At 33.4% G+C, this 13,030-nt stretch overlaps 1 pseudogene; it reads left to right on the top strand.

Annotated features, from left to right (window-relative positions):
* Positions 1-8,969: 8,969 nt before the first annotated feature.
* LOC107471286 (UDP-glycosyltransferase 83A1-like) overlaps positions 8,970-13,030 on the top strand; it is a 5,668-nt pseudogene continuing 1,607 nt past the window's right edge.

Below are 13,030 nucleotides of genomic sequence, written 5' to 3'. Positions count from 1 at the left end.
AGGAGGTCAAGTCAGATTTTGATCGGATTAAGGGCTTGAAGGAGGAGCTCGAGGTGAAAGTGGCCAAGTTGGAGAAAGAGTTGGAGGGGGAGAAGACTCGGGTTGTTGCCTTGGCGGCTTCTGCCAAGTTGTCTGAAAATATGGCTTTGAAGCATAAGGATAGCTATGTTACGACTTACAGGGAGATGATGGGTCTTAGGGAGGAGATTGAGTCTGCCCGAGCTAATTATGCTGAGCTCCAGGTGAAGTTGACCCTCCTCCTGTTCCTGCTACCAAAGCCCCCGTTGTGTCGCTCTCTTCAACTCAGACAGTTGAGGTCACTCAGCTTGAGTCTGATCCTGATGTTCAGATCCTGAATCGGGATGACGGGACGGTAGATGCAGTGCCTCTTCAGACCCGTCCTCCTTCACCCCGGGATGTTGCTACTGGAAAATCTCTGGATCCTCTTTGATTATTTCTGATGTATTTGTGTATAGCCCGGCCTGTGGGTTTTTGAATTCTTTTATTTTGTAGTTTTTTGTCTTAACTTCTAAATACTTTTAGTTGCTCTTTTAGCAACTTTACTTTGAAAAAATAAAGGTAGTTTTCAAGCCTCTTGGGGTCGATTTCAGGTGGCCTCTTGAGCTTGATTATGATGATTTTGTTTCTTTTTGTGATATGCTAGTCTGCATCTTTCTTGAAAGCTTAAGGAATCTTGAGAGTGTTGGGACTTTGTTTGTCCAATCTCTTTTGATCCTCTTAGTGTTTTTGTTTTCTGTCTAGCTTTGTGTAGCTAATTTTTTTTTTGTATTTGCTGATGTGGTGCTGGTAGTTTGATTTTTTTGAGGTCATATCTTTCTTGGTCCGATGTGTAGCGCCTGCCTTCTGTTGTCCGACTTCTTTTTGAAGTTATTTTTAGTTTGGGCCGACTTCATCATATCAGTCCCTCTTTAAATTATTTTTAGTAATCCATTTTCTTTGGACCTGAGTCAGGTCTCTTTTATGAATTACTTTTTATAATTTTTTTTAGTATGTGTATTATATGAACTCTATATCGTTATTTAATAGGTCTTATTACTATAATATTTTCTAAAAGTATAATACTATATGCATTTTTCCTATATATTTAACATCGTCATGTTTATTTCATGCAATTAAACAAAACTGAAACAAAAATAAAACACAAAATGATTTCTATCTATTTTTTCTATTGTTTTTCATAGGTTTTACGGTTGAATTCTAAGGTATAGATTTAAATTTGTTTAAATTGTCTAGATATTCCTTTTTAGTGATTTTTTTAGTCACGTAAATTTTGTTTGCCCTATATAAAGTTTTCTAAGTAAGAGAACACATATACAAATTCATCGTTTATACAAGACTTTTTAATTGGGAGTACATACATATTTCTGTCACTTTTTGATTGATATCATTTCTATAATTATTGTTATAATTTTACAAATCATTTAAATCCTAAACCTTAAACTCTAAATTTCATATGGTTGTTTACATGTCTCATTACTATAATATTTTCTAAAAGTATGATACTATATGCTATGTATGATCAGGACTGGACAAAAAATTCAGATTTTGAATTTTAAATTAAATCCAATCTAAATCATTTAAAAAAAATCAATTTTAAATAAAAAATTTTAAACCGAATTAGATCTCTTTTATAATTTAATTTTCTAATTAAAACCATTTAAACAGTTTAAATCCAAATTCAAATTCATATCCAAATTAAATCCAAAATAAAAAGAAAAAAATCCTAATCTAAAATTGAATTGGTGAAAAAAATCCTAATTCAAAATTGCTGTGTTCTTGGTGTTTTTGTATTTCTCTTTGCAGCTCTGTTGTTTTTCGCATCCATAGACCGTTACTCTACTTCTTCCTCCTTTTTCAAAGTCACTCACTTCGATGAACAGTTCAAGTTTGTAAGAGATTTTCTCATTAAAATAACAACAACTAATCTAACTGTTAATTAATCAAAATCAACTAATTAACCAAAAATTATCAAACTTAATAAAAATAAAAAAAACAAAAACTTAGAACAGGGCAAAAAAAGGGGACAAGAGCGTTGCAGTGGCCGTAAATGGAAGGAAGTGAGAAAGTGTATTTAAAAAGTGTATGAAATTTTATGTTTTATTATATATACTTGACATAGATTATATTTCTCTTATTATTGTTACACCAAATTCCATGGTTCACTTTTTAAATTTTTATCCTATAAATTTATCATTCATTCAAGGTTTTTTAATGAGGAGTACATGCATATTTCTACCATTTTTTTAATTGATATCATTTCTATAATTATTATTATCGTCTTACAAACTATTTAAACTAAGAGTACATATATATATGTACTCTGGATGGTTATTTAATATGTCTTATTACTATAATATTTTTTAAAAGTATGATATTGTATTAGGTTATTATGTTCATTTTATACAGTTAAACAACACAAAATGACTTCTATCTTTTTAACTGTTGTTTTCTAAAGTTCTTACGGTTAATTATAAGGTATGAATTTAAATTTATTTAAATTTTATGAAATATTCTTTTTAGTGACTTTCTTTAGTTATAAATTTTTAGGTATGAATCTTTTTAGTCTTTACAGGTATGACTTTTTTTTAGTCACACAAATTTATTTGTCTTATACAAAGCTTTTTAAGTAGGAGTACATGTATACAAATTTATCATTTATATAAGACTTTTTAATTGAGAGTACAAGCCATTTAAATAAAAAGTACGTGTATTATATGAATTCTACCATTATTTAATGTCTCATTACTATCATATTTTCTAAAGGTACGATACTATATGCTATGTATGTAATGCATTAATGTTGTTATTATGTTACAAATTCTTAAATTAGAGCGCACGTATATATTGTAGGTAAATATATTATTATTATTATTATTATTATTATTATTATTCTAAATTAGGGAGTATATATATTTTTTCTGTATCTGTACCTGTTATAAATTTAAAAATAAATTTAAACAAATTTTTTATATATTCTTTTTAAATATTAAAAATTTAGATTATTTTAATTAAAAAATATAATTTTTTATGTAAAAATGCTCACCGAAAATTTGACTGTCAATACCGACTTAGATCTGTTCGATATTGCACTTGATAAAATTAATTATTGGTGAAAAAAGCTAAAAGGTTTCAATATCAACTTTGTCAACACTGAATTCATCCATAAGAAATAATGGATTTATGTTTCACTTAAAAAAATAGAGCATTTTATTAAAATAAATTTGTTTTAAAGTTAAATTGTATATTCTTAAGTTTTAAACAATAAGCTGTCTTGTAATGTGACATTTAGATCAATTTAAATTATGTATTTATGGTGGTGAAATTTTTACATTTTATATAACAGATTTTGGTATAATTTCTATTCTATTTTAGAGGTGATGATCTATTATGATGATGAAAAAGGAAGAAGAGAAAGAAAAAGAAGGAGAAAAAGTTAAATGAGAAAAGAAAAAAGAATAAGGAGGTAGAGAGAAAAAAGAGAGAAAAAAGAGAGAAAAAATCGAATAAAAAAATGCATATTTATCATAATTTAGTTGAACTTGATTAAATAAAAAATAGATAAATTAAATTATTAAATTGGTCCCTTAAGTTTGGACATAATCTTATTTTGGTCTTTAAGGTTTAAAGTGTCTTATTTGAATCTAAAAAAAGTTTCATTATTTAGCTTCAATGTAGTCTCACCGTGAGATCAAAAGTAAATAATTAACAGAATATCCTACATGACAGTAGTATAAGAACAAGGTCGATAATCTGAAAAACAAATATAAGATCCAGAGCCACAAAATCAACCATGCATGGATCAATATATTTATTTATAATTTTTTTACAATTTAAATGAAATATTTTCTATAAAACTAAGGAGAATGATAAATAAATGTATTGATGCATCTACGATTAATTTTATGCGTCTGGAGCTTATACCTGTTTTTTAGATTATCGACCTTATTCTTGTACTGCTGTCATGTAGAACATTCCGTTAATTATTTAACTTTGAGTTTATGATGAGACTATATTGAAGTTAAATGAAACTTTTTCGCGTTCAAATAAAACACTTTAAATTTTAAGGATCAAAACAATATTACGTCCAAATATAGTGGAATAATTTAATACTTTACCCTAAAAAATTTTGGTTATCTAAAATTATTGTGATAAAATTTAAGCATTAAAAGACATAAATAATTAGTCACCAATTTAAACATCAGCAAGAATTCTAATTAAAGTGTGACTATCCACTGAGTTTCAAAAGGAGTTTCATCTAATTATTATTAATTAGTTTATTTATATTATATTTAAAATAAAATATAATTGATAAACTTCATAATAAAATTGTTAAGCATAATTAGACATGAAATAGTGAATATGTAGTAAAAATAAGTTAAAAATGATAGATCTTATAATCTAATATTAAAAAATGAGTTAATAGTCAATTTCGTTCCTGAAAGATACCTCGATCTCCATTTTCGTCCCCGAAAATCAAAATTAATAGAAATCATCCTCCAAAGATACCTTACCTGATCACATTCGTCCTTCTGTCATCTCCGTAGCTGAGTTGGTAAACGTCCACTGACGTGGACCGTTAACTGCCAAGGTGGCAGAGAACAAAAACGACGTCGTTTCTGTAGAAACCCATTTTTCTCAGCTCCACCAACACCACTCCCCCTATTCACCATAAACGCTCTAAGAAACCCACCATCGCCTTTGCTTACTCCCACAACCATTCCAGAGCTTCATCATCTTCTTCTTTGTCTCGGCTTTCAAGGGCACTAGTTGATACTGTGTCATCTAGGTCTATGCAACATGCACTCTCCCTGTTCGACAAAATGTCTCACTTAAACACCTTTCATTGGAACCTCATGATAAGAGGCTATACGGATAACGGCTTCTTTCTACATGCTCTCAACTTGTATCTCACAATGCGCTTTCAAAGGGTTCCCGCCGATCATTTTACATACCCTTTTGTCCTCAAAGCTTGTGGTGGCTTGTTGGATTTCCGAGAAGGCGAAAAGGTTCATGGGAGCTTGTTTAAAATGGGCTTGGCTGAGGATCTTTATGTTTGCAAGTTTGGTCACATTGATTCTGCAGTCAAGTTGTTTGAGAAAATGCCTCTTCCAGACTTGGTTTCTTAGAATTCAATGATTGGCGCGTATTTGATGGTCCAACAATATTTCACCTCTTTAAAGTGGTTTAGGACGATGCTCCAGGCTGGGATTCGCCCCAATAAGTTCAGCTTAATCAATGCGCTGGAGGCATGTTCTCATTGTTTTTATAATTTATGGGGAAGAGAAGTGCATTGCTATGCGCTCAAGATGGGTTTTGAATTAGATGTTATGATCCAGACATCGCTTCTTGACATGTACAACAAGTGTAGGTTGTTAAGTTATGCAGAGAAGATTTTCGATAGTATATCTTCGAGGAACATTGTTGCTTGGAATGCAATGATTGGTGCTTATGCTCTGAGCGGTCAACCAATTCAGGCTTTTGATTCTTTGGATGAATATACTCAAGGATGATAAATTGGCTGTTGATAATGTCACACTCATAAACCTGCTTCCTTCCTGTGCACAACTAGGAGCTGTTTTATAGGGTAAGACTATCCATGGACTTGCCATAAGGAAAGGCTTTCTACCTCATCTGGTATTGGAAACAGCTCTGCTCGACATGTATGGCGAGTTTGGAATACTGAAGTTGGCAGAGGTAACCTTCGATCAAATGATCCGTCACGAGAATTCACCCTCCTCCTTCGCATCGAACCACTAGATCCATGACTGTCGTACGATGCATGTGACAAACTGCCACCACAACCACCATTTCCTATCTCCATCCAGTCAGCCAGCCAGGGATTACGGCTCCTACTTACCTCTACTACCACCGAAAGTGTTCACGGCGATGTATTTATCGTTCAAATTGGGATTAGGGTTTATCCACTCCAAGGACTAATTTGACGTCTTAAACAAGACTTATCTTGTCATCAACAACATGCTATAATCTGGCGTTTCCCACCTTAGCAGTTAACAGTCTACGTCAGTGGACGTTTGCCAACTCAGCTACAGAGATGACGGAAGGACGAACGTGATCAGGTAATGTATCTTTGGAGGACTATTTTGATTAATTTTGACTTTCAGAGTCGAAAATAGAGATCGAAATATCTTTCAGGGACGAAATTGACTATTAATTCATTCAAAAATGTATATGATGCACAACAAAAGAATATAATATAACATATGTAAGAGAGACCGGATATTACTATTTTAAAGAATATTTTATGTTGCAAAAAGAATTATAAGTGGACAAATGAAAATGTGAAAAATACGAAGTTGTATGGATTTTGAGAGAAAATTATAAAGTCATAAAAATAAATTTGTCAACTTATGTATTTTCAAATTACTATTCAGATATAATATTTTAAAATAAATTTTCTTAAAAAAATTTACTATTTAAAATTAGAGGTGGTAATAAGATCGATAGGAATATATTTTTATTCTATTTGACTCCGTTTCATTTATGGCAGATTGTCTATCCGATTTACTATAAATAGGATAGAGTGCGGTGTGAATTTATTTACGAATAAAGTCAGGTGCAGATTTAGAATATATCTTATCTTATTTTATCTGTTCTCTAATATATTATATAATATATATTTAAAAAATTATATGTATAGTAAAAAAAGTAGGTATTAGATTTAAAATTATTAATTTAGTATGTTTATTTTTTTTATAAAGTTAACCTAAAACAAAAATAAAACTTAAAAATAAAATTTATATATCACAATTTCCCAAACCACTAAATAAATTTAGAAACCTTAAGTTAATTTTGCCGTTTCTCAAATTTGTTTGCTTAGAAACCATAAGTTCTTCCTTTTTCCTTTATCGGCTGCAATTCCAAGTTCTTTTTTTTTTCTTTAACATTTTATTGTTTTTATTTTTTATTTTATTAATGAGGAATTCTCCACATACAAGCATTTTCTCATATAAGTCATATAAGTCTTTTATTTTTTCTTCTTTTTCTTTTTCCATACCTCCTCTTTTTCTTCTTCTCCTTCTTCTTCTTCTTCTTCTTCTTTTTCCGTGCCTCTTGAAGTGTTTCATCCTCATCGTCGTGTTTCTCCTCGTTCTTCTTTTGATTTTGTAACATTATATATTTTTTTCTTCTTTGTTTGATTTTTTCCTCCCAAAAAGAATTATGAGGATATGAAATAAGAAAATGAAGAAGAAGAAGCGGAGGAGGAGAAAGAGGAAGAGTTCTGAATTATGCATAAGGTGTACTTCAACGAATTTTGGGTGTATTTTTTAAAATCTTTGGGTGTATTTTTGTAATCTTTTCGGTGTATTTCTGTAATTCTTTGGGTGTATTTCTATAATTGTTTGGGTGAATTCCTGCAACCATTTGGGTGTATTTCTGTAACCGTTTGGGTGTATTTCTGTAATCGTTTGGGTGTATTTCTGAAGTTTCATTATTTTCAAAATGTTTTCAAAGCTTGATTTCATAAACCATGAAAATCGAAAAAAACGAAGCAAGAATACCAATGATAAACGCAGATAAAACAACGAATGAAAAGGCAAAGAGATAACGCACGAAGGAGATCGAACAAATTTGACAAGAAACTCGTTTTCATGGAATAAGAAGAAGAAGAGTAGGAGAAGAAGAAGGAGAAGAAGAAGGAGAAGAAGAAGGAAGAGGAGGAGGAGAAGGAGGAACGCGAAGCACACCATAGAAATCGTATATGGGCCAGCGTGCTTTTTGTTAAGTTTCTCCCAACTTGTATGACTTGTAAACCAAATGACTTGTATGTGTAGCACTCCTCTTTATTAATATGTATAAAATATGAAATAATTAAATTTTATATTTGCTTTAAAAAAATTATCTTTTTTTGTGGGTAGAATCGTATAGGATAGGATTGAGAACTTTAGGATGCAGGTAGGGTTGAGAGATTCTCAATCCGTGAATAGAATAAGGTTGAATTTTAAAAAAGTTTTTAACTCGCAGATAAAATTAAGATAGAGTCTAAACCATATTCTACCTATTGCCAGCCCTAGCCATGTCTTCCAATAACATGTATAAATTCTATCTCACATCAATACGCTTATAGTAAAAAATTGAACCTTATTTTAACCGGATGGATATTTATCTCATCCCTACTGTTTCTAAATCCGACCTCATTCTGTCAAAAACTCGTCCTACACGAATAGGAGACAGAATGAATATCTGCGAATCCGAGTAATATTGTCATCCCTATTTGAAATTTAAAAAGAAATTTGAATAATTCAATTTAATTGTAAACTAATTATTATTAGTTGCTATTAAAAATTAATCTTAAAATTAAAGAAAGAGTATTAAATAAACATAAAAGTATTTTTAATTAAAAAATAAAAAAGCATTTGAAAAATATTTTATTTAATTGGATTGACTGCTATTAATTATATATAAAATGAAAATAAAAAAATTAAATGAAAGGATTTTATTTTATGAAAAAAAAATTAAAAGAATAAAAGAGAAAGAGGATTAAATGCATAAATGTATAAATGAAGAGAGAGAAAAAAAATATGATTAAATACATACCAATTCCGCTATGTTATCAACAGTATTTCTACCAACTCTTATTTATGATTATGTTTAATGGAAGTGTCTTTGTAAATGTGTCTAATAAAAATATTTTTTTTGTAACTGTGTTTAATAGAAATGTCTTTATAAATGTATTTCCTAAATATGTCTTTTTATATATATATATTTAAAATATAATAATTAATTATTGTTGACACTAAATTAGTAGATAATATATTGATACCTTATACTTTTCCAATACATATATGCATAAATGAAGAGAGAGACCAAAGTTTATTAGTATGAAAAATGATGTATTATCATCATACAAAAATGCATGAATTACAATACAGTAGTATATATTAACCCACGCATGCATTAAGTTACTATGAACCCAAGAACACATGAAAATGAACACTCCAACTGTTCTGGCTATACCATATCCAGCTCAAGGACATGTTAATCCCTTGATGATACTTTCACAAAAATTAGCTGAGCATGGGTGCAACATCATCTTTGTTAACACTGAATTCATACATGACAAAGTGGTGAGTTCCATCAATAATAATAATAATAATAATAATAATAATAATAATAATGGATCATCATCAATAAAATTGGTGGCAATCCCTGATGGCTTGGAACCTGAGGATGATAGAAGCGATTTAGGAGAGTTATGTATCTCTATGTTAAGGACCATGCCCTCTATGTTAGAGAAGCTAATCGAAGATCTTAGATTGAATGAAAGAGTTACAATAAGTTGTGTTGTTTATGATGGGATTATGGGGTGGGCTTCGGAAGTTGCAAAGAAAATGGGAATCTGATAGCTCCCAAGGCCCAAATGAAGAAGACTAGCTCAAAACGGAGTTGCCCAATAGAGAGGAAGACACAAAAAGGCAGTTAGCGCAAGGTGTTGGACCGTCTCAAATGGAAGAATCCAAAAAGCAGCGAACCAAGAGAGCTCCAGGCTGGATGAAGGATTTTGTTATTGGATGAAGCTGTGCGTAACAGAGAAACATTTCCTTGTGCTGAGCTGGTTAGTTTGTTACGGAGAAGGGGAAAATATATGGGATTGAGGATGATTCAGAGTTAGTTAGAATATTGTGTGAAGAAACGTTTCTGGAGTGCTCCCCCACTCGAATAGGGGCAGTGTCTGTTTCATTCATTTCCATTATCATTTCACATTCAATAATATACAGTTTTCGTTCCACTACTGTGCATTCTACTATGGAAGAGTCGCTGCAGGAGATTCAGAGCATGCTGAAAGAATCCTTGAAGAAAAAGAAGGTGGTCAGTGAGTCCGATGAGGAGGATGGAGCACAGTCATCTTACAGGCAATCTGTTCGCAACAATAATCACATGACTAGAGGTATTAAAGCTGAACTACCAATCTTTGATGGTGATAGAGTAGAAGAATGGGTATTCAAAGCCCGTGAGTACTTTGAATGGTATGATGTACCGGAGGATATGAGAGTGCGTATGATTTCTTTTCATTTAACTGGTCCTGCTTATGCATGGTATCGTTGGGGTGTTAATAACAATATTCGTTATACATGGGACTCATTTTTAGAAGCTCTATTAGTTCATTTTGGACAGAATCAATTTTACGATCCTAAAGCAGCACTCAAGGAGTTAAAACAGGTGAATACTGTGACTGAATACCAGAGCCAATTCGAGGAGCTCACCAATCAGGTGACGGGACTAAGTGAGGAATGGGTAATCTCTCTATTTGTGGCTGGTTTGCAAGATTACTTAAAATGTGAGCTACTCCTCGCCAAACCTACCTCATATGTGACAGCAGTATCCTTAGCCAAGCTCTATGAGCAGAAAAACAACAGTCCCCACCCCAAATTCACAAGCCTACCTCACCCAAACAGCCGCCATAACAGCCCAAACACCAACCCTCCACCCACCAGGAACCAAAACAACACTTCCCAACCCCATTTTGTTCCTGTCCCACTCAATTCACCCAACACCAACAACCAAAAAAATTTGAATTCCACCCCACCATTCAAGAAACTATCAGTTGCTGAAATTAAAATGAAGAGAGAAAAAGGATTGTGTTATTATTGTGACGAGAAGTGGTCACCGGGACATTGGTGCAAGACATCCTGCTATCTATTGATTGGAGATGAGGAAATGCAGGAAATTCTGAAGGAGCCTGAACCTGCTGTGGTCCAAATTACAAATGAGGAGCAACCTGTAGTAGTCGGTCCTGCACAACCAGAAATTAGTTTTAATGCCATGGTTGGTCAATACCAACCAACAACATTTAGGCTGAAAGGAACTTACAAGGGACACGAAGTTATGGTCCTGATTGATGGAGGCGTGTTGAAGACATATAGGTCATTGGGAGAAATTTTCTTTTGGCCAGGAATGAGAGCGGAGGTACACAGATTTATTGAACAATACGCGGACTGTCAGATGACTAAATATGTGCCAGCTAGAGCACAAGGGTTACTGCAGCCATTACCAATTCTTGCCAAACCATGGGAGGAGATTTCACTTGACTTCATTGTACAGCTACCGAAATCGGGGGGATTCAATGCCATTCTAGTTGTAGTAGACCGATTCAGTAAAGTTGGGCATTTCACAGCCCTTAAGTCAGGATTTTCAGCTAAAGATGCATCTAAGGCCTTCATCAATTCGGTGGTTAAGTTACATGGCTTCCCCACTACTATGGTTTCTGATAGAGACCCTATTTTCTTGAGTAAATTTTGGAAAAGTTTGTTTGAATTTAGCGGGACAAAACTGCATTATAGTACAACTTATCACCCTCAGAGTGATGGCCAAACGGAGGTGGTGAATAGAACGTTAGAGCAGTACTTAAGGATTTTTTCTCATTCCTACCCAAATCAATGGTCTACCTACCTGAATTGGGCTGAGTTTTGCTACAACATTCCTACCACTCAGCTATCAATATGACACCCCATGAGGCCCTCTATGGGTTCGTAATGAGGAAGCTGCCCGGTTATTTGCCCGGATCGACCACCATGCTAGCGGTAGACGAGCTCCTTAGAGCACGAGAGGTGTTGGACAGAGAACTGCGCTATTCCCTGCAGCAGGCTCAAGAATGAATGAAGAAACAAGCAGATCAACACCACCGAGAGAAGCAATTTGAAGTGGGAGATTGGGTGTGGTTGAAGATCAGACCCTATCGGCAGCGGTCCCTCACTAATCACAGTTATAGCAAACTACAAAAGAGGTTTTATGGGCCCTATCAAATAAGTCAGAGAGTAGGACAGGTTGCTTACCGGTTGAATCTTCCTTCCTCCTGCGCTCTGCATCCGGTCTTCCACATCTCTGTGCTGAAACAGTACCGAGGAGAACCACCTCAGGGGCCACCGAGCTCGCTCGATCTGCCACCCTCACTGCAACTGCGTCCTCTTGCCATTCTTGGTCGTCGTTCAGTGCCAACAGCTGAAGGAACTCGAACACAGGTGTTAGTAGATTGGGAGGGGACCGCACGTGACGAGACAACTTGGGAAGACTTAAGTGAGTTGCAGCAGTTGTTTCCAGAAGTTGACCTTGAGGACAAGGTCATTTTGGAGGGGGAGATAATTGATAGCTCCCAAGGCCCAAATGAAGAAGACCAGCCCGAAACGGAGTTGCCCAATACAGAGGAAGACACAAAAAGGCAGCCAGCGCAAGGTGTTGGGCCGTCTCAAATGGAAGAACCCAAAAAGCAGCGAACCAAGAGAGCTCCAGGCTGGATGAAGGATTTTGTTATTGGATGAAGCTGTGCGTAACAGAAAAATATTTTCTTGTGCTGAGCTGGTTAGTTTGTTACGGAAAAAGGGAAAATATATGGGATTGAGGATGATTCAGAGTTAGTTAGAATATTGTGTGAAGAAACGTTTCTGGAGTGCTCCCCCACTCGAATAGGGGCAGTGTCTGTTTCATTCATTTCCATTATCATTTCACATTCAATAATATACAGTTTTCATTCCGCTACTGTGCATTCTACTATATTCCACAACTCAATTGCAATATCATTAACAGTCACGAGTAAGGTCTATCAGAATCAATGGAGCTCTCTTTTGGCCTGCATCGGCGGCTCTCTTTGCGTTGCAGTACAATATTCCCAAGCTTATTGATGATGGAATCATAGATTCTCAAGGTAATATATAATGGCGAATTTTATGGTGCCTTTTGTTTGGTGCCTAACTTTTGTCTAAATTACTTTTTATAGTAACTTTAAAATATTTAAAGTTTTTTAACTTTATACTTTTAAATTTAAAATTAATTATTTTACCTATTTTAGTAATTAGACAATATTTTTTAGACACTATAACAAACACCATATATAATATACTTCTATGTGCTTCCCTTTATAGTAGAGAAGTATATATATTAAAAAAGAATTAGAATATATTTTTGTTCTCAATATTTATAATTTTTAAAAATATTTTTAATATTTAATTTTATTTAATTTTATTTTTAATATTTTTATTTATGTCAAAATTATTCT

Source organism: Arachis duranensis, chromosome 10 (genome assembly GCF_000817695.3).
Source record: "Arachis duranensis cultivar V14167 chromosome 10, aradu.V14167.gnm2.J7QH, whole genome shotgun sequence".
In the NCBI taxonomy this organism is placed as follows: Eukaryota; Viridiplantae; Streptophyta; class Magnoliopsida; order Fabales; family Fabaceae; genus Arachis; species Arachis duranensis.
Note: the sequence above shows the minus strand (reverse complement) of the source record. Positions and strands in the feature narration are given on the sequence as shown.